The following is a 24,825-nucleotide window of genomic DNA, read 5'->3' on the forward strand; positions in this document are numbered from 1 at the left end:
ATTACCTTTTTTTTGTTAAATTATATTTATTTAATTTATCTTACATGGGAGTTGTGTTCCTGCATGTATGTCTGTGCACCATGTCTATGAATATCAGAAGAGAGTGTCAGATACACTGGGATTGGAGCTAGAGATGGCTGTGAGCCACAGCTGGGTGCTGGGAATTGAACCTGGGTCCTTTGCAAGAGAAGCAGGTGCTTCTAACCTCTAAGCCATTCCTCCAGACCCAAGTATTACCAATTTTCTTTCCACCAACAGCAAAGGAGGGTTCCTGTGTCTCCACAAACTCACCAGAATTTGTTGTAAGTTGTTTTGTTGGTCTTAGACATTTTGAGACCTCATAAAACTAAAAAGCTTCTAATAGCAAAGGAACTCATCAATTGCATGAAGAAGAAATCCTCTGACTAGGAGAAAATCTTTGCCAGCTATGTATCTGAGAGAGGATTAATATCTGTATACAAAGAACTCCAAAAACAAAGAGTCAAAGATAAAATGACCCGATTTAAAAATGGGCTAGGAATCTAAACAGAGTTTTCAATAAAAATAAATAAATAAAAATGGTCAGGAAATATGCCAAAAACTGTTCATCATCCTTAGCAATTGAAGAAATGCAAATTAAGACAATTTTGAGAATTAGCCACCTTTTCAATGTTGCTTTCTAATTGAACTTAGGGTCCACTCAGCCAAAGGGAAGTCCTGGGTTATAGTGGAAACCTGGCCAACTCCCTGCTCTAATAAAGAGATGGATCTTGGAGGAGAACCTACAATCACCACTTGACTAAACTAGCATGATTCCTAACTACATTCCCGAACAACTGATCTTGGGGTGCCTGTCCCCAATGGATGCATCTACAATTCCTACACCTTAGGCTAGACCATCGTAGAAGAGGGAGCAGAAAGAGTCTGAGAAACAGAGAATCAACAAGTCTGCTGTGAGACTCTATCTTTTAGCTACAGCAGGGAAGCTATACCCTTGACATCTCATCAAGGAGGACACCAGTCGGCCTGCTAATGTGAAAGGGGAAAAACCATGTGTCCTCAGTCCTACACAAAAAACCTATGGGCATCTAAGGAATGCTGAGAGTGGGAGAGAGAGTCTCCTCTAGGGAAGAGCACATCAACTGGTTATCCAGTACCAAATGGTCAACCCTGAAAATATGCACAGGGGTAACATTATACAGACCAAGAAGGCTGTATTTATATATTTGTGAATATATAAATGTATATACACACATATATTCCTAAATATGTAAATATATACATATATGTGCATACATACATATATATTATGTGTGTGTGTATGTGTGTATGTGTGTAAAACAACAATTAAAGAACTAGAAGCCATCCATATGGGAGTTAGAAAGGGGTACATGGGGAAGGTTGGAGAAAGGAAAGGGAAAGAGGAAAACAATTAAATAATTAATTAAATTAAATTAAAAAATTAAATATTTTAATTTCAGAAAACGTAAACACATTAAAAAGAGCCGAAAAATGTTTCCGTCCTCCTCAGTGTCCTGAAGGGTTTCTAAGGCTACTTTTAGCACTGATACTCCTTTAGAAAAAAAAGTTTTAAACAAGTACGAATATTCAAAACCAAACCAAACAACCACACACACAGTCACACACACATTCACATTTGAAAGGAGAATTATACCTGTTGAGGGGCTTTTGAGAAACATAATAGGTGTTGGTTAAATGTTGTTAAGATGCTCAAAAAAGTCCTTAGTTAATAGCACTTTCTGCTCTTTCAGAGGACCAGAGTTCGGTTCTCAGCATTCGTTTCAGGGAGCTGACAACAAACTGCCTCCTGGGCACCTGCACACATGTGGATGTGGCGCACACTCATGCCCCTCCCCACAAATCTTTAAAAGGTAATTCTGAGTAGAGAGAGCAGGGCCTGTGATGTCATTCTCCAAAGCCCACAGTGAAAACAGGAGACAAAGGCACAGGGTCTGAAGGGCTGTGAGGGGTGATGTGCAGGGAACCTCAGGTCACCCGGATTCTGAATACTATTTCTAAGCATCACAGCACCATACAAAGAACACAAATAAGTAAGAAGATCTTATCTTTTTTTCAGTATTTTATAGAAAATTATTTTAGAATAATTAAAAAGTATCTTGTATTGTGGATTTTTAAATCTAAGAATGTTGCATTCTGTCACATAACATTTTCATAAATCATAGTCCCTCACAATTCAATCAGTCAAGGTTACTGCTGAGCCTTTGGGCACAGGACAAAAACCACATCCACATACAAGCCCATGCCCAGGGGCCAAAGGCCAGCATCAGAACAGGTTTTCAAAGCCCAGCCTTGTGATCCTAGTACAAGACAGCTTGTCTTCCAGTTTTGAGTCTTGCCACACATGAAAGTCTGCAGAGCCCCTTCCCAAACAAATGCACAAACACACAAATCAAGTTCATGTTGGGAACTCCTGGGTTTGTCTTCAAAGGAAGGACTCCAAGGCACAATGAGCACCTCCCCACTTAGGGTAGAGTTACTCAGAACACGGGGGTGCAGAGTTACCAGTGGGGATTTTTTCCCTGTTACTACCAGATAAGAATAAAAACACACTAGAAAAAATTAATTATTTTTCCAACTTCAAAGTTTGGCAATCAGACAGCACTGACTTGTTTTTGTTGGGGTCCACAAAAAGTCCCCAAAAGACCACCAGATACATATGCGATCAACAAGAGTGATTAATTCTTGAGAGCAAAAATTCCAGCACACAGGGGTCAAACCATCTGACAGAGTGGCAAAATGGACCCCCCCCCCCCAGGAGAAGCTCGCAGGCTCCTTTTAAGCAAGACTAGGGGAATTCCAGCTGTGGTTAAGTGTACTTTGAAGTGATTGGGTATAGACCCTTACTGGTACAGGAATCATTTTATGATTGGCTCATGACATCTGGTCATGTGGTCACAGTGTCCGGGGGTCTGTCTGCTGGGTCAGGGTCTGTCTGACTGAAAATAGAAAGAACAGTTCCTGCTTATGGCTGGGTAGGACCCTGACTGGCTACCAGACTGGACATACTTCCTGGGGGTCTGATTGAAGCCAGACATGAGTCAACATAGGATGGTGGGATACTATGGGGCAGAGGTCTTAGCAAGCTGGCCTCTGGAAGAAAACACCACCACCAAAAAACTGGCCCAGTTAGGGTCAGTCCTGTTATAAGAGGGGATGGCTGCTTCAGTTTCATGGATTCCTCAGAAAATCTCTCAGATTTTCACCTTCAGTTTTCCTGAGGCCAAAGCTAGTATCTCATTAACGCTTATTTTCTTGTCTGATTATCTTTAACACCCTCAAAAAGTGTTTTCCAGCCTCTTACAAAAATATTGATGACCTTCAAGAAGAAGGTATTTTTCTGATTTTTCTTTTCCTTGGTGTCAAGTGGAGATGGAACAGATAGGGGCTTTCGTTTTCTTCCCCTGGCTAAGATAGACATACCAACTGATGATGGGGTAACAGAGTGGCCTGGGCAGCCCTGTGGCTTGGTGGAGTTTCGTCAGTGTTTTTATGCGATGCCCAGGGCTGGGGCTTTGGGGAGCTCTTTAAGATACAGGACATTAAAGGGGATGTAAAACAACAATGTTCTGAGGAGGAAGCTCCTTAAGACACAGGATATTTACCGGTAGATGAAACAACAGGCTGTGCTATGGGAGGTGAAACACTCCATCCTGCAGGGACACTCATTATGCCCAGGAAGTCCACGAAATCGATCAGATTCACTAGGCCCCTTCCTCCCCAAGCATATATAAGCTATAAGGCAGTGTTTCTCAACCTTTGGCACATGATCATATTGAAGGGGCGTGATCATATTGAAGGTCGAATGACTCTTTCATAGGGGTCACCTAAGACCATTTACATTACGATTCATAACAGTAGCAAAATTACAGTTATAAAGTAGCTATGAAAATAATTTTATGGTTGGGGGTCATGACAACATGAGGAACTGTGGGCTCTTGGTGACACAGCTGTCTTGGATTTCTGATCCTGTAGGTTTTCACTCACCCATATCCCTGTAAGCAAGCCCAATACAACTTACTGGTTCACCAAGTTGAACTTTGGCGGTATCTGGACTTTGGTCTGTCATTGATTCCCTATCTGGGGTGAGTAGACAAGTTCATGTCTCCTCAGAAATAGTGTCACACACAGGTGGCAGAATGATAGCCAGCGATCTGCCTCAAACTGGCTTCAGCCAGCCAGACATCTGGAAATCAATCTCTGAGAGACCCAGTACGTGGGTCTCTTTGTCACATCTTCTCTTGCTTTGACTCCCTCATTCTTTCTACAGACAGGCTTGCACCACTTTGACCTGCATGGGGGACCCAAATGGCTGCTTCATGACCCAGGGCCTTTGTATACTTACTCCAGGATCCAGCTTTATATGAGACCAGTACCTTAGTTACAATTCCAGGTCTTAAGGAAGGAGAATTTGATTATCTTCATACAGAGTAATTGGCTGAGAGGTCATTGTCATCTGATAAAAAGGCAGCCTCTTGCAGATTATTGCAGAAGATTTGCCCCACAGCAATCCGTTATCAAACTGAGTATGTCCCTCCAAGCTGCTGTGCCCTTTACAATAGCTCTCTTTGTTGTGGCATCGCCGTGGCTGTGATGATGGGGTTGGCTCACACAATAAGATTCAGTTATGCTTATCCAGCCACAGTGTGAAGTATTCGGTCTAAACTACCATTTGGAATGCCTGACATATGTCAGATATCTTAGCTCAGGAGAGAGGGTTATAAAACAGACACATTTCAGGGGCACAGTGAGAGATATTAAAAAATAAGAAGAAAGAAAAGACAATCCAAAACCATTAAACTTAAATGAAATCAGATTATATTTTTGGTTTGCATCTTGCAAAAAATATTAATGGAGAAAGAGATTCCTAACCTGTTACACCTTTCCAAAATGCCCTTTGCAAATAGAAGATACCTAAGGTTATTCTCTCGGGACTCTTTACAATGACGAGCCTGCTGGGCCTCCCTGATCCATTTCCTGTCTCATCTCCTTAGGTCCTATGGCCTTTTGCCACACAGTGTGACTTGCCCACTGGTTATACCCTGCCCTGCTTACTCCCAACAACAAGATCCTGTTTCCTCCGCCTTGCTTCCAGTGTATTACAAACATCTTGTGTCTTCTCTAGTTTTGGATTGAGTCTGAAATTTCTCCCACATGTTCCTATGTTTGAACACCTGGTCCTGGCTGGTGACACTATTGTGGGAGGTTATGGAACCTTTGGGGCATGTGGCCCAGCTAGCAGACGTAGGCCAGTAGGGATGGGCTTTTCAGAGTTACAGTTTAGTTCCATTTCAAATCTAGCTCTGTCTTTCCTGATCCAACTAGGTAAGCCATGCTGCAAGCTCCCACCACCCTAAACCAAGCCACTCCGGCCGCCATGCTTTCCCCACTAGAACGGATGGAAAGTAAGCCCCTCCCCTTCCATTGCCTAAGGCAACGCATTGGTCACAGTTACGAGAAAAAGTAAATAATATAGCTAGTTAAGATTAAACTTTGGGGGCAGGGCAGGGAAGAATTCTGAATAAACGGTAGTAAAATCATCTTTAGCTGGTCAGGGATAGAAGAAAGCGGAAAATAAAACCATCGGCCCTCTCAAGCAGAGAGGGGCAAGACCAAGTCCTCGCACCCGATATACTTACTCCCTGTTCCATAAAGAGGCGGCTCGGCGGCACAGATCGAAGGCCAGCTCTTCTTCACAGCGCTGCCCGGGCATCAGAGAAAGCCACTCAAGTGTTCTAGGGGTATGAAGAGAAGCAAGGGAATCGAGGCAGCAGGTGCTAGATCTTAGGCAGCGTAGGAAGACCAAAGGCAAAAAGAAACTAGAGCCTCGTCCCCACAGGCTGGACTGTTTATTCCCAAACAGCGAAGGACACAGTCTTCCCAGGGACAGGGTGTCTGTGTGGGGAAAGGCCACAGTGACTCTGTATAGGGGCGGGGTGAAGGTAGTGTTTGCATCCATGAGGGGTGAAGGCAGTTCTGCACTCTGCCTTTCCTTGGGCTTCCCAGGACTCAGCCACAGGGTGCCAGGGCGCTCTGGGTGCTAGGACCCATCAAACAGCCTAAGAATGCTTTTAGGGCTCAGCTCCACCTTCTTTCTTTCCCTCCTCTCTGCAATGACCAGCCCACCAAGCAAGATCATTTTGGGATTCCTCTCTTGTGACTGACAGGTCCTTGAAGCCAGTACAAGACACCCCAAGATCAAGTTCTCAGCACAAAGGGGATTTATTTGCCCAAGAGGGAAAATGGGCAGGGAATAAGAGACAAAGACCGGAGATAGAGGCTGAGGGAGAAGGGGAAGGGAACAAAGAAGATGTAGCTGGGTGGTGGTGGCACATGCCTTTAATCCCAGCACTCGGGAGGCAGAGGCAGGCAGATCTCTGTGAGTTCAAGGCCAGCCTGGACTACCGAGCGAGATCCAGGAAAGGAGCAAAGCTACACAGAGAAACCCTGTCTCGAACCCCCCCAAAAGAAAAACAAACAAACAAACAAACAAAAAACCAAACAAACAAGGGTGATGGAGAAGGGATATTTGCCCCAGAGGGACAAAGGGCTGTCTTGGGATAGAGAGGAAATAGATAGTGGCTCATAGGCAAATGGCAGCTTATAAAAGGAAAAAGGGAAATTCCATGTCTGGATGAGTTGGTTTGTTTTGATTGGACATGTTAAAAAGGGGCTTTTGACTGCTGAACTTCAATACTTCGATAGCTGAACATTGGTAGTCAGTCTCAGGAAGAGGAAGTGGCCAAATAAGGGAGTAGACCTTGGTGGCTAGCTTTAGGAATGTAATCGAACAGTTTTGCAAGGCAGAGGGTACGGGGTAAGGGCAAGGCCAGCCAGAGCCATCTTTGCCATGCTCAACTCTACTAGAGGCCTTCAGTGACCAAGGCATTCTATCATCAGATTTCTATCGTATGACTAAAGCAGATTAGGGCTTTTGTTTTTTATTCACAGCTGAGAAAAAGTAGTTGAAAGAAATCTAAGTTTCTTATCAGTGTTTCCCAACTAGCAAGTGCAGTAAACAGCACCAGATCATTCCCCGATTGACTTTATGAACCACACTGTGAATCATTGTACTCTACTACTGCACTTTTCTGAGTCTTCTGGCTTATAGAGTGGGCTTTATATCAAATTAGATATTGCTTGGTTAACTTCAAGATTTGTGCCACTAATGCCCTATCATATCTTGCAGGTGGGACACTATTGTAGATAAAAGGGTTCGTCACTGCTTGCCTGGTATGGAATGGTTCTGAGATCCACTAGGGGTTTTGGATAGAATGTATTTCTAGGTAATTGGAGCTGTCACATAGGAATGGAGCTGGATTAGAAGGGGGTACTGAGCTGGCCCACAGCAGGGAGGAAAGCAGGGTGAGCCACTATAATCTGCTCAGTCTCTTAGGAATGGGGGCAGAGAAGGAGGAGAGGCCACAGGAGGTGGCTTGCTACAGAGCTGGGGATGAGACTAGGAGACTGAATAAAAGGGAAAAAAAAAAAGGAGAGTGCAGAGCTGAAGATCCCCTTCCTGTCTCCTGGGCCTCCTTGTTTCTCTGATTTGCAGGTTCCCAGGGAGGGCCTGCAGGAGTTGGGGGCTGAGACAAAGGAGTAGGTAGGGAGTAAGTTTGTCCCCTTCCCAAAATTTTATCACCCATGTCCAAACCTATGTCTTAAACTACAGATCCTATTGGACCTCTCGGTGGTATGTTGAAAATTAAACGCACTCCTAACCCCATCACCATGTTATTTTCCATCTCAGAAACACAGAATTGGCAAGAGAACCCAGAGGTCCATGTTTTTTTTTTTTTCCCCAAGAAACTAAGGTGGAATTGGAAAAACCTTGAAATAACTTGCCAAGGAAGCCCAGCCCTCTCCTCACACAGGATTCCTGAATTGTTGCTCAGGAGATCTGTCCAGCATGTAGACCTGCTGCCCCTCTTGCTGTCTGTAGAGAGTCCTTTCCTGAGACTGTGGAATATTCTGGAAGAATAAGTGGGCTCTGATGAGTGGAGAAAGAGGCATGGAGCGATTCACATTCTAAGATGATCTGTCAAAGAGCCATCCTTCACCCACCCATATGTTTATTACGATGTCTTTGGATTCACAGATTTTCACAGCAGTCACTTGGCAGCTTGTATTTCAGGGTTGGAATAAAGGCTTTGTGTAGCTTCCCAGCCTATAAATAAAGTCAGAGCACCATTCAATGCCGATGCACTGACTGGGACACAATCCAGGTACCAGGGTGGAGATGTTATTAGATACTCCATAAATATTTGTTGAGTCTTGAATAAATTCATTTCTTGCAACTTACTCAGAGATGGCGAATTGACAGAGGGAAGTGAGAAGAAAATGCTTTCCCAGGAATTTGAGTTGCTTATGATATTAGACATAGACATACCAATCAGCTTGAGCTCAGAACTGAATGAAAAACTCATCCATCAATCTAATAAAATTGAACAAATTGCTGAGAAGCCCCCCAGCTAAGCATAGTATATATGCTTGTATGCACAGGACATCAGGTCTTTTCTCCAGGGATCTCACCACTGGGGTGAGCACCATGGTGCTGGTTGATACTGCGATGTGTAGTGCACAGTGAAGAATGGTAAGTTCAGGGAGCTCAACTGAGCCAGTAGACCCAGGGAAGTCCCCTCCGACTGTGGCTCTGGAATGACATCTTGGAGATCGAGGCAGACCGAGACAATGAAAGCCAGTTTCAGCTCGGAGGGATGACACAGCAGGGCACACACTTGCGGAAATTAAAAGTTCATATGTTTCCAGTGAGGAAGAACTCAGAGTTGGGGACATGAGAGTAGGTAGAAGACATCCCTGGGTGTCAGAGACTTTTCTATGTGAGGAGTGTCTGCCATCCATAAGCCAGAGGTAAGAAGTCCCATTGAGATACCTAATGGGGATGAAAACTTGAGGTACTATTTGGTTTGACAGCAGGAAAGCCACAAGAGAGAGTTGGCAAGAGCCCGAGACAAGGACTTTTCACTTTTGTGGGTACAGTAATAAACAGGTTGTTACTGGAAGTGGTAGTGACCAATGCCACATGCCAAGGGCTATGGAAGAGCTGAGGTTTTCCTTGCAATCCAAGAAGCTGGCCTGCTACCGTTACATGTGTGCTCGTAGAAGACAGGCTGCTCAACTAGGCATGATTGTGCACATATACATCTAGGACTTGGGAGGCCATGCCAGGGATCAAAGGATTCCTAAGTCATGACAATAGCAGGGTCAGCTTGGTCACCCTGAGCTCGCAGGTGGGTCAGAATGAGAGCTCTCTCCCACGCAGTGAGTTACCCTAGGAAAGGAATGTGAGGTCAGGAGGTGGGAGGGGCCCTTTGCCTTAGAGCAGCATGCTCTTGGTCTGGGAGGGAGACTTTCTCACCACTCGAAGATGCTTGTTCCCACTGCCTTGACAAATAGCCAGGTAAAGAGAAATTGAAGCACAGCAATATGTGCAGAGCGAGAGCATGGTATCATTTCTCCCAACACTGAGGTCTTTGGCTGCTGTCATGTTACCACAAATTTGGCAACTGTAGCAACATTTTGCTTGTCACAATTCTGGAAGCTACACAGCCCAAGACTAAGGTATGATTGATTCTAACACCTCTGTTTCCAGACGTCCTGTGGCTGTACCCATGGTGTGCTTTCGTCTAGCTTCTTTGGGCTAGAACTTCTGAATGGACAGTATGGTGGCAGGCCACTGGCCTTCCAGGACTGCTGGCAGAAAGGGCTGTTTAGGGCTCAGATTTGCCTGTTCTCCACAGCTGTCTTGGCCTAGGTGACCCACATCCTCTGGAACCCAGAGCTACTGGCAGATGGCAAAGGAACAACAGGGCTGCTCTGTCTCACAGAGTCAACTCAGTCCTGTTGTTGGCCCAGAGGACCTGTGTGAAGACCACAGCTAGATTCCAGCTGAGGCTGCACATCTGGCCTTGACTTCCCTTCCTAAGCTCCTCATCTCGAGAGTGGCCCCCTAATAAATCACATGCACCAAATTCCTGTCCAAGGCTTCCTAGAGCCTCTTGGGACTTGTGACGTGACCGATAGTCTGATGCGCTCTTGATTCAGGTGTCCCCTCCAGCTCATCTGTCCCACATGGCTCTATGCCTTAACAGCCTCCAGGGCTCTCTGGAGCTCTCTGCCTGGCCTCTAGACCCCTGGCGTGGGAATGGGACTCAAATTCTTGCTGGAATGAAAGAGGAAAGGTGACAAATCAATTTATGCCATACTCCAGCCCTCACCTGACCTCCTAGGCTGGTGTTATTACCTTGCCTACAGCCTGCCCTGGGCTCCTAAGTGGCAGGTTCTTCAATCCCAGAGCTCAGGACAGGCTCTGCATGTAGATGGTGGTCCAGAAACATTTCAGAAACTAGATTTGCTTGAAATGAGAAACAGTTACATCCAAAATTACCAAATGAAGCAGACAGCTAGCGGCCAAATGACTTTTCTGGGAGCCGCCAAACTGCCTGGTCAGTTAGGGGGACCTAGAGGGAATCAGCTGCCAATTACGAGACGCCTCCCTGTGCCAATTCCATACACCCTGCAGACTCTTCTGGGGTTCTTAAAACTTTCCTTGGGTGGATTGTCTAGCTTCATTTTTACTGTGAAGAGGTCATTTAAGCTCAGCAAACTTCAGTCACATGACCAATATAAAGTGAAAGAAAAGAGTAGAATTTTGAGCCCCTGTCTGGGTAATTCTAAAGGCTGCTCCTTTAAATACCACCCCAAAGAGTTTGCAATTGTTCTTCAAGGTATCTAGTCCCTCTGGAATCAGCTGTGAAGGACTGGGCTGGCAGTGATCTTAGCTGCTGGATGGAGGTATATTTTGATGGCAGCTGGATGGAGGTGGATGATGACAACAGCTGGATGGAGGTGGATGATGGCAGCTGGATGGATGTGGATGATGATGGCAGCTGGAGGTGGATGATGATGGCAGCTGGATTGGGGTGGATGAAGAGCTTGGAGGAGCTGAGCTGCCAAGGTGGGACAGCTGCAGTGACCAGCTTACCATGGAGATATCAGCCTAGAGGCTTTATTTACCCACAGATGCTGCCTCTAGACAAGCAAGATCCCTGGGCCTGTACTGTGTGACTGTAGTGTGGCTCCATCTCTCATCTATCAAAGACTGAGCAGCTCCGCTGAGGACCGCCACAGTCTCCTCCACCTCTGAAAGTTCCTTGTTCTGAAACAGCGAAAGGGCCAACGTTTCCCATTCCTTTTCTTCCCTCTCTGTGTAAATCCTGGGCTGGTGACCAGAGATCCAAGTTCCTCAGCCCAGCCAAGGTGACAGAAAGCCTGACTTTCCCAGCCCTGGGAAGAACTGACAGGCTGCTCCCTGTCACAGGGGAGCCTGCGCAGGAGCGTTGACAAGAGCCTGGAGAGGGAGAGCTTGGCTCAGAAGCCTTCTCCAGTCGCTTGACAAAGACCCTCTTTTCTTTCCCAGGCATGGTGACAAATGCTGCTACTGCCTCTGGCTGTACGGGCTGAGAGGAGGGGGCAAGAGTCCCAAGCCTGAACTCTTAAGAGAATTGCAGGCGGAGAAAACACTGTGCACGGGCTTTTGGCTCCACTTCTTGGCTTGCAGCCAGGTGGCCAAGGGGTTCGAAATTACATCATTATTGTCCATCTGAGTAATTTCTCTGCTTGATCTTCTTGGAAGAATAGTTACCTCAGCAACAGATTGTTATCAGTTCCTTAACAATTTATGCCGAGGAGCAATTTCCTTGATGCTGAAAAACAGTGGCTTAAGAGCTGGATCTGGCTGCCCTCTCCCTCCCAGGTCTGTGAGTGGATTGCACCATATTTAGGAATGGAATAGGATTTGACAGCCAGCTTTATTAAGCGTGGAGGGCCAGGCCAGCGGTGCTGGGACTGCCAATGTCACCTATTCCCACAGTGGGCCAATCTGAGCCTCTGGGATGGCTGTCCTTCCTACTGATGGCTGCCCAGCCTCTGCCAGGAGAAGCTGATAGGAGTCAGATGTCCTTCGGAGGCAGCCAGGACTTGTTCCTGCTACACTCTCATGTGAAAAGAACCTGGACCAAATGGCTCAAAATACCCCCAGAAAACTCTTAAGTTACAGGAGCCACATGCCTTCCACAACAGCTCAGAAATTTCGTAGACAGTCATCTTGATGAGAGGAGCTTATCTGCAGGACATGCAGAAAGAGATGATCCCTTGTCTGTATTCATGGGTTGAGAAGCATGCTCAGCATATATGGAATCAGAACCCTGAATACCAACGGGACCCTGAGCATAAGAGGCACAGAACCACCTGGACACAGTAATCACACCACAGGATCCTGTGATAGACTATAACCCTCTACAGGGGATATGAGGGAACTTTGTAGACCTTAGAGCTGTGCTGTGCTGGAGTGGGCTTCACTGGTCGAATCTACTTTCACTGGTATTGTCTCAACACAGTCAAATCTGCCATGGTGAGGATGCTTTACAGCAATTGTCAAGTGCCGTAGTCAGGGCCTTTTTGTTTATTTATTTTGATAGCTTATAATGGAACATTTAATAACATATCTATTGTCTATAAAAGCCAAGATACTCCTGAAATATTAGTTTATACCTCCTAACCAAACAGCTTATATTATGCTGAAGTTCACACATTCTGTTAAAAGTTTATTATTATTGTGTGTCAGGGTGTGCACATGTGTGGAAATCAGAGGACAATTCTATGCAATCAGTAATTTATTTCCTTCTTTATATGGGTTCATTTGAAGATCGAACTCAGATGTTCATGGCAAGGGCTAGCCTAGGCTATACTCTTTGACAGAAAGATTTGTGAACTGTTTCTATTTTGACAAGTTTTTTTGTTTGTTTGTTTTTTGTTTTTTAAAGAAGAGGAAGAGAAAGATATCTCAGGTGATTGCCTGATGTGGCTGGAGATTAGGGACCAAGAGATGGGTATCTCCAAAGTGACACTGGACAACTGCTGCCCTGATACAGCCAGAAAGAAGTCATCTTCATAGCCTTATGTGAGAAAGGACGAGATGTACGAGAAGCTGAGATGATGTCAAACCACAGTGTCACTGGGTTGGACAGAGCATTGAGGACTCTACAGAGCTAAAGTGTCCATCTCTTCTGCTCTCCAAGAGTCAAACTAACACTTCCAAAGCGCCTCTGTTTAAGTCTTTAATGAAGGTGTCACTTGGAGACTCTGATCTATTTCCCTGCTTTTTAATGCTTTATTTGGAAATAATTGCATACCGACAGGGATGTGCCAAAAATAGCACAGAGAGCATAGTACAGTTTTCACACGACTCCCCAATGTTAGCAACTCAGACCACACTACTACAGTTAAAAAAAGACCAGCAAATTAACATGAAACAAAATATATCCTAGTCTTGGCTGCTTTCCTCCTAGGCATCTTGTTCTGTTAAGTGCCCTGCAATGCCTTTGGTTGTGGTGTGTTCTCTATCAGGTGTAGTTGTTTCTTGATCTTCATCTTGCAGACCTTGACACTTACTTATTTATTTTTATTAAAAAAATTTTCTTTCCTTTTACATGCCAACTCTTGTTGCCCTCCCTCCTTTTCTCACACTCCCCCACCACCTACTCTCATCCCACCTCCATCCCCTCCCTCCTCAGAGGGTAAGGCCTCCCTTGGGCAGTCAACACAGGCAGTTATACCATTTTGGGGAAGGACCTAGCCCCGCTCCCCTGCATCAAGGCTGAGTAAGGCATCACACTACAGGGAATGGGCTCTACAAAGCCAGTTCTTGTGCCTGGGATAGGTCCTGGTCCCATTGTCAGGGGGCCAAAAACACATCAATTGTGCAACTTTCTCCCACATTCAAAGGGTCTAGTTTGGTCCCATGCAGGCTCCTCAGCTGTCAGTCTGGAGTCTATGAACTCCCATTAGCTTGGGTCAACTATTTCTGTGGTTTTTCTAATCATAATTCTGATCCTCCTTGCTCCCTCTCTTTACAACCCTTTCTCCCTCTCTTTAACTAAACTTCAGGATCTTGGCCAAGTGCTTGACTGTGGGCTCTGCATCTGCTTCCATGAGTTACTGGATGTAGGTTCTATGATGACAATTAGGGTAGACACCAGTCTGAGTGCAGGGGAAGGCTAGTTCAAGCACCCTCTCCACCATTGCTATGAGTCTTAGCTGTGGACAATCTTGTGAGTTCCTGGGGGTTTTCCTTAGCTGCCGCTTTCTCCATATCCCCTTAATGGTACTCTCTGTCAAGATATCTCTTCCATTGCTTTCCCTCTCAGTCTCTCTCCCATCCCTTCCCATTCCCTCCCCTTTATTCCCCCTCTCAGTTTACTGAGGAGATCTTAACCCTTTCCCCTCCCCAGGGTGATCCATGTGTGTCCCTCTTAGTGTCCTCCTATTTACCTAGCTTCTCTGGGGTTGTGGATTGTAGCCTGGTTATCCTTTGCTTTGCATCTAACATTCACTTATAAGTGAGTATATGCTGTGTTTTTCTTTCTGGGTCTGGGTTACCTCACTCAGGACGATTTTTTTCTAGTTCTATTCATTTTCCTACACATTTTGTGATGTCATTGTTTTTACTGCTGTGTAATACTCCACTGTATAAATGTACCACATTATCTTTATCCATTCTTCTGTTGAAGGGCATCTAGGTTGTTTCCAGGTTCTGGCTAATACAAATAATGCGGCTATGAACATGGTTGAGCAGATGTCCTTGTGGTGTAATTGATCATCTTTTGGGTATATGCCCAGGAGTAGTATAGCTGGGTCTTGAGGTAGGTTGATCCCAAATTTTCTGAGAAACTGCCATACTGATTTCCAGAGTGGCTGTACAAGAATGTATTTCCACCAGCAGTGGAGGAGTGTTCCCCTTGCTCCACATCCTCTCCAACACAAGCTGTCATTTGTGTTTTTGATCTTAGCCGTTCTGACAGGTGTAAGACGGTATCTCAGAGCCTTTTTGATTTGCATTTCCCTGATGGCTAAGGATGTTGAACATTTCCTTAAATGTCTTTTGGCCATTTGAGATTCTTCTATTGAGAATTCTCTGTTGAGCTCTATAGCCCATTTTTTAAATTGAATTATTTGATATTTTGCTATCTAGTTTCTTGAGTACTTTATATATTTTAAAATCAGCTCTCTATCAGATGTGGGGTTGATAAAGATCTTTTCCCATTCTTAGTCTGCCTTTTTGTCTTATTGACAGTATCCTTTGCCTTACAGAAGCTTCTCAGTTTCAGGAGGTCCCATTTATTAATTGTTGCTCTCAGTGTCTGTGCTGCTGGTGTTATACTTAGGAAGTAGTCTCCTGTGCCAATGCATTCAAGGCTACTTCCCACTTTCTCTTCTATGCAGTTCAGTGTAACTGGATTTATGTTGAGGTCTTTGATCCATTTGGACTTGAGTTTTGTGCATGATAATAGGTATAGATCTATTTGCATTCTTCTACATGTAGATATCCAGTTATGCCAGTGTCATTTGTTGAAGGTTCTTTCTTTTTTCCATTGTATAATTTTGGCTTCTTTGTCAAAAATCAGGGGTTCATAGGCTTGTGAATTAATGTCAGGGTCTTCAATTTGATTCCATTGATTAATGTGTCTGTTTTTATGCCAATACCAAGCTGTTTTTTATTATTATAACTCTATTGTAGAGCTCGAAGTCAGGGATGGTGATGCCTTTGGAAGTTCCCTTATTGTATAGGATTGTTTTAGCTGTCCTGAAGGTTTTTTTTTTCCATATGAAGTTGAGTATTGTTCTTTCAAGGTCTGTGAAGAATTGCATTGGGATTTTGATGGGGATTGCCTTCAATCTGTAGATTGCTTTTGATAAGATTGACATTTTTACTATGTTGATCGTACCTATCCTCAAACATGGGAGATCTTTCCATTTTCTGATATCTTTTTCAATTTCTTTCTTCAAAGATTTAAAGTTCTCATCATACAGGTCTTTCACTTGTTTGGTTAAAGTTATCCCAAGATATTTTATGTTATTTGTAGCTATTGGAAAGGGTGATGTGTCTCTGATTTCTTTCTCAATCCATTTATCATCTGTATATAGGAGAGTAACTGATTTTTTGTTTTTAGTTAATCTTGTATCTTGCCACATTACTGAAGGTGTTTATCAGCTGTAAAAGTTCCTTGGTAGAATTTTTGGGATCACTTATGTATACTATCATATCATCTGCAAATAGTGAAAGTTTTTCTTCTTCCTTTCCAATTTGTGTCCTCTTGATCTCCTTTTGTTATCTTATTGCTCTAGCTAGAACTTCGAGCACTACATTGAATAGATATCGAGAGAGTAGACAGCCTTGTCTTGTTCCTGGTTTTAGTGGAATCGCTTTGAGTTTCTCACCATTTAGTTTGATGTTGGCTGTTGGCTTGCTGTAGATTGCCTTTATTATGTTTAGGTATGTTCCTTGTATTTCTGATCTCTCCAAGACCTTTATTATGAAGGGATGTTGGATTTTGTCAAAGGCTTTTTCTGCATCTAATGAGATGATCATGTGGTTTTTTTCTTTCAGATTGTTTATATAGTAGATTACATTGACAGATTTTCATATGTTGAACAAGCCCTGCATCTCTGGAATGAATCCTACTTGATCATGGTGGATGATTTTTTTTTGATGCGTACTTGGATTTGGTTTGCTAGTATTTTGTTGATAATTTTTTGTTTTTAAGACAGGGTTTCTTTGTGTAGTTTTGGTGCCCGATCCTGGATCTCACTCTGTAGACCAGGCTGACCTTGAACTCACAGAGATCTGCCTGCCTCTGCCTCCTGAGTGCTGGGATTAAACATGTGTGCTACCACTGCCCGGCTTTATTGAGAATTTTTGCATCAATGTTCATGAGGGATATTGGTCTGTAATTCTCTTTCCTAGTTGTGTCTTTATGTGGTTTGGGTATCAGGGTAACTGTAGCCTCTTAAAAAGAGTTTGGCAATGTTCCTTCTAGTTTTATTGTTTGGAACAATTTTGAAAGTATTGGTATTAGCTCTTTAAATTTCTGGTAGAATTCTGTGCTGAAACCATCTGGCCCTGGACTTTTTATGATTGGGAGACTTTTAATGACTGCTTCTATTTCCTTGGGGGTTATAGGTCTATTTAAATTGTTTATCTGATCTTGATTTAATTTTTGTATGTGGTATCTATCTAAAAATTGTCCATTTCTTTTGTATTTTCCAATTTTGTGGAGTACAGGTTCTTGAAGTCTGACTTAATGATTCTCTGGATTTCTGGATATTAATGACCAGATTTAAACAATACTTATCCACAAACCCAGGCCTACAGAAAGCAATAGAAGGAAAATTCCAACATAAGGAAGTCAGATACACCCATGAAAACACAGGAAATAGATAACACCACAGCAGTAAACCCCAAAGAAGAGAAGTACACACACACTACCACCAAAAAATAAAAATAATAACAGGAATGAACAATCACTGGTCATTAATATCCCTTAATATCAATGGACTTAATTCACCTATAAAAAGACACAGACTAACAGAATGGATACAAAAACAGGACCCATCTTTCTGCTGCATACAAGAAACACACCTCAAATTCAAAGATAGACACCTCTGAAGAATAAAAGGCTGGGAAAAGACTTTCCAATCAAATGGTCTTAAGAAGCAAGCTGGTGTAGCCATCCTAATATCCAGCAAAATAGACTTCAAACTAAAATCAATCAAAAGAGATGATGAAGGACATTACATACTCATCGCAGGAAAGATCCACCAAGATGAAGTCTCAATTCTGAACATTTATGCCCCAAACACAAGGGAACCCACATATGTAAAAGAAACATTACTAAAGCTTAAATCACATATAAAACCCCACACATTAATAGTGGGAGACTTCAACCACCCACTTTCACCTCTGGACAGATCGGCCAAATTGAAACTTAACAGAGACATAATGGTCTTAACTGATGTTATGGCTCAAATGGACTTAATCGATATCTACAGAACATTCCACCCAAACAAAAAAGAATATACCTTCTTCTCAGCACCCCATGGAACCTTCTCTAAAATCGTCCACATACTTGGCCACAAAGCAGATCTCAACAGATACAAAAAAATTGGAATAACCTCCTGTGTTCTATCAGATCACCATGGTTTAAAGTTAGATTTCAACAACAACAACAAAACTACAGAAATCCTACAATCTCATGGATACTGAATAATGCTTGACTGAATCACCAATGGGTTAAGGAAGAAATAAAGAAAGAAATTAAAGACTTCTTAGAGATCAATGAAAATGAATACACCACATACCCAAACTTATGGGACACTATGAAAGCAGTGCTAAGAGGGAAATTCATAGCACTAAATGCCCACATAAAGAAGCTGGAAAAATCTCACGTTAGTGACTTGACAGCACACCTGAAAGCTCTTGAACAGGAAGAAGCAAAGTCTCCCAGGAGGAACAGATGCCAGGAAATTATCAAATTGAGAGTTGAAATCAATAAAATAGAAATAAAGAGAACAATACAAACGATTAATGAAACAAAGAGTTGGTTGTGTGAGAAGTTCAACAAGATAGACAAGCCCTTATCCAAACTAACCAAAAGACAGAGAGAGAGCATCCAAATTAACAAAATCAGAAATGAAAAGGGGGACATAAAAACAGACAATGAGGAAATCCAGAGAATCATCCGGTCATACTTCAAAAACCTCTACTCCACAAAACTGGAAAACCTAAAAGAAATGGATAATTTTCTGGATAGGTACCACATACCTAAGTTAAATCAAGACCAGATAAACCACTTAAATAGTCCAATAACCCCTAAGGAAATAGAATCAGTCATTAAAAGTCTCCCAACCAAAAAAAGCCCAGGACCAGATGGTTTCAGTGCAGAATTCTACCAGATCTTCAAAGAAGACTTAATACCAATACTCTTTAAATTGTTCCACACAATAGAAGCAGAAGGAATATTACCAAACTCCTTCTATGAGGCTACAATTACCCTGATTCCTAATCCAAACAAAGATGCAACAAAGAAAGAGAACTACAGACTGATCTCCCTCATGAACATTGATGCAAAAATACTCAATAAAATACTGGCAAACAGACGCCAAGAACACATCAAAACAATTATCCACCATGATCAAGTAGGCTTCATCCCAGGGATACAAGAGTGGTTCAACATATGAAATTCTGTCAATGTAATACACCATATAAACAAACTCAAAGAAAAAAAACCACATGATCGTCTCACTAGATGCAGAAAAGGCATTTGACAAAATCCAATGCCCCTTCATGATAAAGGTTTTGGAGCGATCAGGAATACAGGGAACATACCTAAACAAAATAAAAGCAATTTACAGCAAGCCAACAGCCAACATCAAATTAAATGGAGAGAAACTCAAAGCAATACCACTAAAATCAGGAACAAGTCAAGACTGTCCCCTTTCCCCATACTTATTCAATATAGTACTTAAAGTTCTAGCCAGAGCTATAAAACAACATAAGGAGATTAAAGGGATACAAATTGGAAAGGAAGAAGTCAAGCTTTCCGTATTTGCAGATGACATGATAGTATACATGAGCGACCCCAAAAATTCAACCAAGGAACTGATACAGCTTATAAAAACCTTCAGCAACATAGCAGGATACAAGATCAACTCAAAAAAAATATCAGTAGCCCTCTTATATACAATAGACAAACAGGCTGAGAAGGAAATCAGAGATACATCACCCTTTACAATAGCCACAAATGATATAAAATACCTTGGGGTTACTCTAACTAAGCATGTGAAGGACCTATATGACAAGAACTTTAAGTCCCTGAAAAAAGAAATTGAAGAAGATATCAGAAAATGGAAAGATCTCCCATGCTCATGGATAGGCAGGATTAACATAGTAAAAATGGTGATCTTACCAAAAGCAATCTACAGATTCAATGCAATCCCCATCAAATTACCAACACAATTCTTCACAGATCTGGAAAGAATAATACTCAACTTCATATGGAAAAACAAAAAACCCAGGATAGCCAAAAGAATCCTGTACAATAAAACAACCTCTGGAGGCATCACGATCCCCGACCTCAAACTCTACTATAGAGCTACCGTAATAAAAACAGCTTGGTACTGGCATAAAAAACCGACATGTGGACCAATGGAATCGAATTGAAGACCCTGACATTAACCTGCACACCTATGAACATATAATTTTTGACAGAGAAGCCAAAATATACAATGGAAAAAAGAAAGCATCTTCAACAAATGGTGCTGGCATAACTGGATGTCAATGTGTAGAAGGCTGCAAATAGATCCATATCTGTCACTGTGCACAAAACTTAAGTCCAAGTGGATCAAAGACCTCAACATAAATCCATTTACTCTGAACCTGATAGAAGAGAAAGTAGGAAGTAGTCTTGAACGCATTGGCATCGGAAATCACTTTCTAAATATAACACCAGTAGCACAGACACTGAGAGAAACAATCAATCAATGGGACCTGTTGAAACTGAAAAGCTTTTGTAGAGCAAAGGACACAGTCAACAAGACAAAGCGACAGCCTACAGAATGGGAAAAGGTCTTCACCAACACCACATCTGACAGAGGATTGATATCCAGAATATATAAAGAACTCAAGAAATTAGACATCATAATGCCCAACAGTCCAATTAAGAAACGGGCTATAGAACTAAACAGAGAATTCTCAACAGGGGAAGTTCAAATGGCTGAAAGACATTTAAGGAATTGCTCAACATCCCTAATTATCCGGGAAATGCAAATCAAAATGAATTTGATTTCGGTCTTAATTTGATTACTTTCTGTTATCTATTCCTCCTGGGTGAGTTTGCTTCTCTTTGTTCTAGAGCTTTCAGGTGTGCTGTTAAGTTGCTAGTGTGAGATTTCTCCAAATTCTTTATGTGAGCACTTAGTTCTATGAACGTTCCTCTTAGCACTGCTTTCATAGTGTCCCATAAGTTTGTGTGTGTTGTGCCTTCATTTTTGTTGAATCCTAGGAAGTCTATAATTTCTTTATTTCTTCCTTGACCCAGTGGCGATCCAGTTGAGCATTGTTCAGTTTTCATAAGTTTGTAGGCTTTTTGCATTTTGTGTTGTTGAATTCTAGCTTTAAGCCATGGTGGTCCCATAAAATACAGGGGACCACCTGTTTTTTATGTATCTGTTGAGATTTGTTTTGTTATTGAATATGTGGTCAATTTTGGAGAAGGTTCCATGGGGTGCTGAAAAGAATGTATAATCTTTTGTGTTTGGATGCAATATTCTATAGATTTCTGTTATGTCCATTTGAGTCATACTATCTGTCAGTTCTCTTATTTCTGTTAAGATTCTATCTGGCAGATCTGTCTAGTGTTGAGAGTGGGGTGTTGAAGCCTCCCATTATTAGTGTGTGGGGTTTGATGTGTGATTTGAGCTTTAGTAATGTTTCTTTTACAAATGTAGGTGTATTTATGCCCCTTGTATTTGGAACATAAATATTCAGAATTGAGACTTCCTCTTGATGGATTTTTCCTGTTATAAGTATGAAATGCCCTTCTTCATCTCTTTTGATTGATTTTAGTTTGAAGTCTATTTTGTTAGATATTAGGATAGCTACACCAGCTTGTTTCTTAGGTCCGTTTGATTGGAAAGATTTTTTCCCAACTCTTTACTCTGAGGTAACGTCTGTCTTTGAGGTTGAGGTGTGCTTTTTGTATGCAGCAGAAGGATGAATTCTGTTTTCATATCCATTCTGTTAGCCTATGTCTTTTTTAGGCAAAATTGAGTCCATTGATATTTATTAATGACCAGTGTTCATTCCTATTTTGGGTAGTGTGTGTGTTTCCCTTCTTTTGGATTTGTTGATGTGAGGTTATCTGTTGCCTGTGTTTTGGAGGTTGCAGTTAGCTTCCTTGGGTTGGAGTTTTCCTTCTAGTACTTTTTGTAGGGCTGGATTTGTGGATATGTAATGTTTAAATCTGGTTTTATCATGAAATACCTTGTTTTCTCCATCTACAGTGATTGAAAGCTTTGCTGGTTATAGTAGTCTGGGCTGGCATTCATGGTTTCTTCGTATCTGCAGAACGTCTGTCCAGGACCTCCTGGCTTTCAGAGTTTCTACTGAGAAGTCAGGTATAATTCTGATAGGTCTGCCTTTATTTGTTACTTGACCATTTTCCTTCACTGATCATGATATTCTTTCTTTGTTCTGTATGTTTAATGTTTTGACTAGTATGTGATGAGAGGACTTTTTTTGTGTGTGTGTGGTCCAGTCTATTTAGTGTTCTGTTTACTTCTTGTACCTTTATAGGCATGTCTTTCTTTAGGTTGGGAAAGTTTTCTTCTATAATTTTGTTGAATATATTTTCTGTGCCTTTGAGCTGGAATTCTTCTCTTTCTTCTGTCCCTATTATTCTTAGGTTTGTTCTTTTTAAGGTGTCCCAGATTTCCTGCGTGTTTTGTGTAAAAAATTTGCTGGATTTATCATTTTCTTTGACCAATGAGTCTATTTCGTCTATTGTATCCTCAATGCCTGAGATTCTCTCTTCTATTTCTTGTATTCTGTTTGTTATACTTTCCTCTGTAGTTTCTGTTCATTTACTCATATTTTCCTTTCCCTGAATTCTCTCAGTTTGTTTTTTCTTTTATTGCTTCTATTTCAGTTTTCATATCTTGAATTGTTTCCTTCACCTGTTTGGTTGTTTTTTTTTGGGGGGGGGGTTCTTGACTTTCTTTAAGAGATTTCTTGATTTCCTCCAATTTTTTGTTTGTCTTTTCCTCCATTTCTTTAAGTGAATTTTTCACTTCCTCTTTTATGGCCTCTATCATCTTCATAAAGTTGTTTTTAAGGTTGTTTTTTTCTGGATCATCTGCTTTGGAATGTTCAGGTCTCGCTGTGGTAGGATCACTACATTCTTTATATTGTTGAATGTGTTCTTACACTGCCATCTACCCATTTCTTCCTTTAATCTGAACAGATGGGGCTCCAGGTCACTCTTCTTCCAGTTGGTGCAGGTGAGGCCTCTGGCTCCTGTGGTTGTTCTTCTTTCCAATTTGTCCGGAGGGGGCATATAGCTCCAGTGGTCACTGTTCCCAGTTGGTGCAGGGTAGGCTTATGGCTCTGGTGCTCACTGATGCCACAGGGTATAGTTGATTTGGCCAGGATGGGACAAAATGTAGATTAACATTTATGAGAGCAATGCTAAATTATTCTACAGAGTGTCTCTTCATTGAAGTCTGTCTGAAGTCTTCTCATGCTTAGATGGCTACTTGCTTTGGTCAAGAACATTCCTTCAGGGCATTGAATCATGGGTATGGGCTACCACTTTATCTTGGCTATGAGGGGTCTGCTGGGCTTCTCCACTATAAACGTAGTATTTTCCCATTGGAACTGTTAAGGATCTTGGTGTAGCCATGCAAGATCACTGCAACTGCTCCCTTACTGATTCATAAGTTCATAAGTGGATCTTCCCATGTTTACTATTACCATGGTGTTTGTGTCATAGTGATTTACACTTCCCTCATTCTTTAGCTAGAATTAATTAGAATGCCGGTTCTTTATGTCATTTATTAACTTGCACTTCATGGGAGTGAGTCAGGGAAAGGTGAACAAGAGGAAGTAGAGATTGGCTAAAATAATTCTTTCAAGACATAATGTTGTGAACAGGTGCCAAACACTTTGGTTATATCTAGATGGAGGCTCAAAGAGTCAGGAAAAGTTTACCTGAACCCTGGAAACACTAATTCATCTTATGTGCTTGGTAATAGCCCATGGAAAGGGACTCATGCAGAAGGGAAGCCCTGAGAGAGTGAGAGGTAACAGGCCACAGGATGGACAGAGAGAGCACAGACAGCAAGAAGAAGCCAGGATGAAGTATGCATTTGGATGTAGGAAGGTGAAATTGTCTTGAAGGTAGGAAAATGAAGGCTAGTTAATGACTCCTTCTTTTGGGCAACATAAGATGACGTTGTCAGCTGAGGTGAGAAGCCGGATTTGACAGGCCTGGAGAGAAGGCAGGGGAGTTGGTCTTAGGAAATAGGGATGAAGATAGAAGCTAGGGTGAGTTTGGCTCCACCCAGACCCACATCAAGTGGCTCACAACTGTCTATAACTCCAGCTCCAAAGCATCTATCACCCTCTTGTAGCCTCTCAGGCACCTGCATGCATATATACATATGTATGCATACACATACACATGAGTAAAAAACAAATCTTTAAAATGGGAACAAAAATATTTATCACTTGATAGGATTAAATGAACTCCTGGAGCAAATACAGTAATCACTTAGCAACTATTTGATTTAATAATCAGTGATATGTGGTATAATAAAACAGCATATGATAGAATTATTAATAACAATAATTATTGCAGTTCTTGCAAAGAGGGATGAAAATCATTCCAGATCTCTGGCCAGAGGCATTGTTCACATTATAACTCATTTCTAAACCCTCCAAATAGTTTGTTAGACATGAACTTTGGTCTTGCTGGGTAGAAGGGCTTATGTTGTCTTCTACTGGTTTGGAAAGAGAGGCTGATGTGAGGCAGGCTGGAATAGTGCTGCTGGTGGATGTGTGCTGTGGTAGTGTGGAGGCTCGGTGACTGGGTGTCTACCAGAGCCACTGGCTACCCTGAGAACTCAGACATGGTCAATTACCTCCACATGGCTTTGGTCCCCACACTGACAAGCATCACTTTAAAACTTGGAATTTAAGAGAAGATGAACACTGTCCGTCTGGAAAGACTTTTGACAGATGGGCCAATTCCTCAGCAGTCTAGAACATCAATGAGGAAGGTGAAATGGGAATCTGTGGCGAAATTACCTCTGCATTTAAGGAGAAAATCTGGCCATCCTGGATCTTGGGCCTTTTCCCCAGGCTGCAATAAAGGAACAGAATGCCTTGCC

This window comes from Onychomys torridus, chromosome 7 (genome assembly GCF_903995425.1).
Source record: "Onychomys torridus chromosome 7, mOncTor1.1, whole genome shotgun sequence".
NCBI lineage: Eukaryota > Metazoa > Chordata > Mammalia > Rodentia > Cricetidae > Onychomys > Onychomys torridus.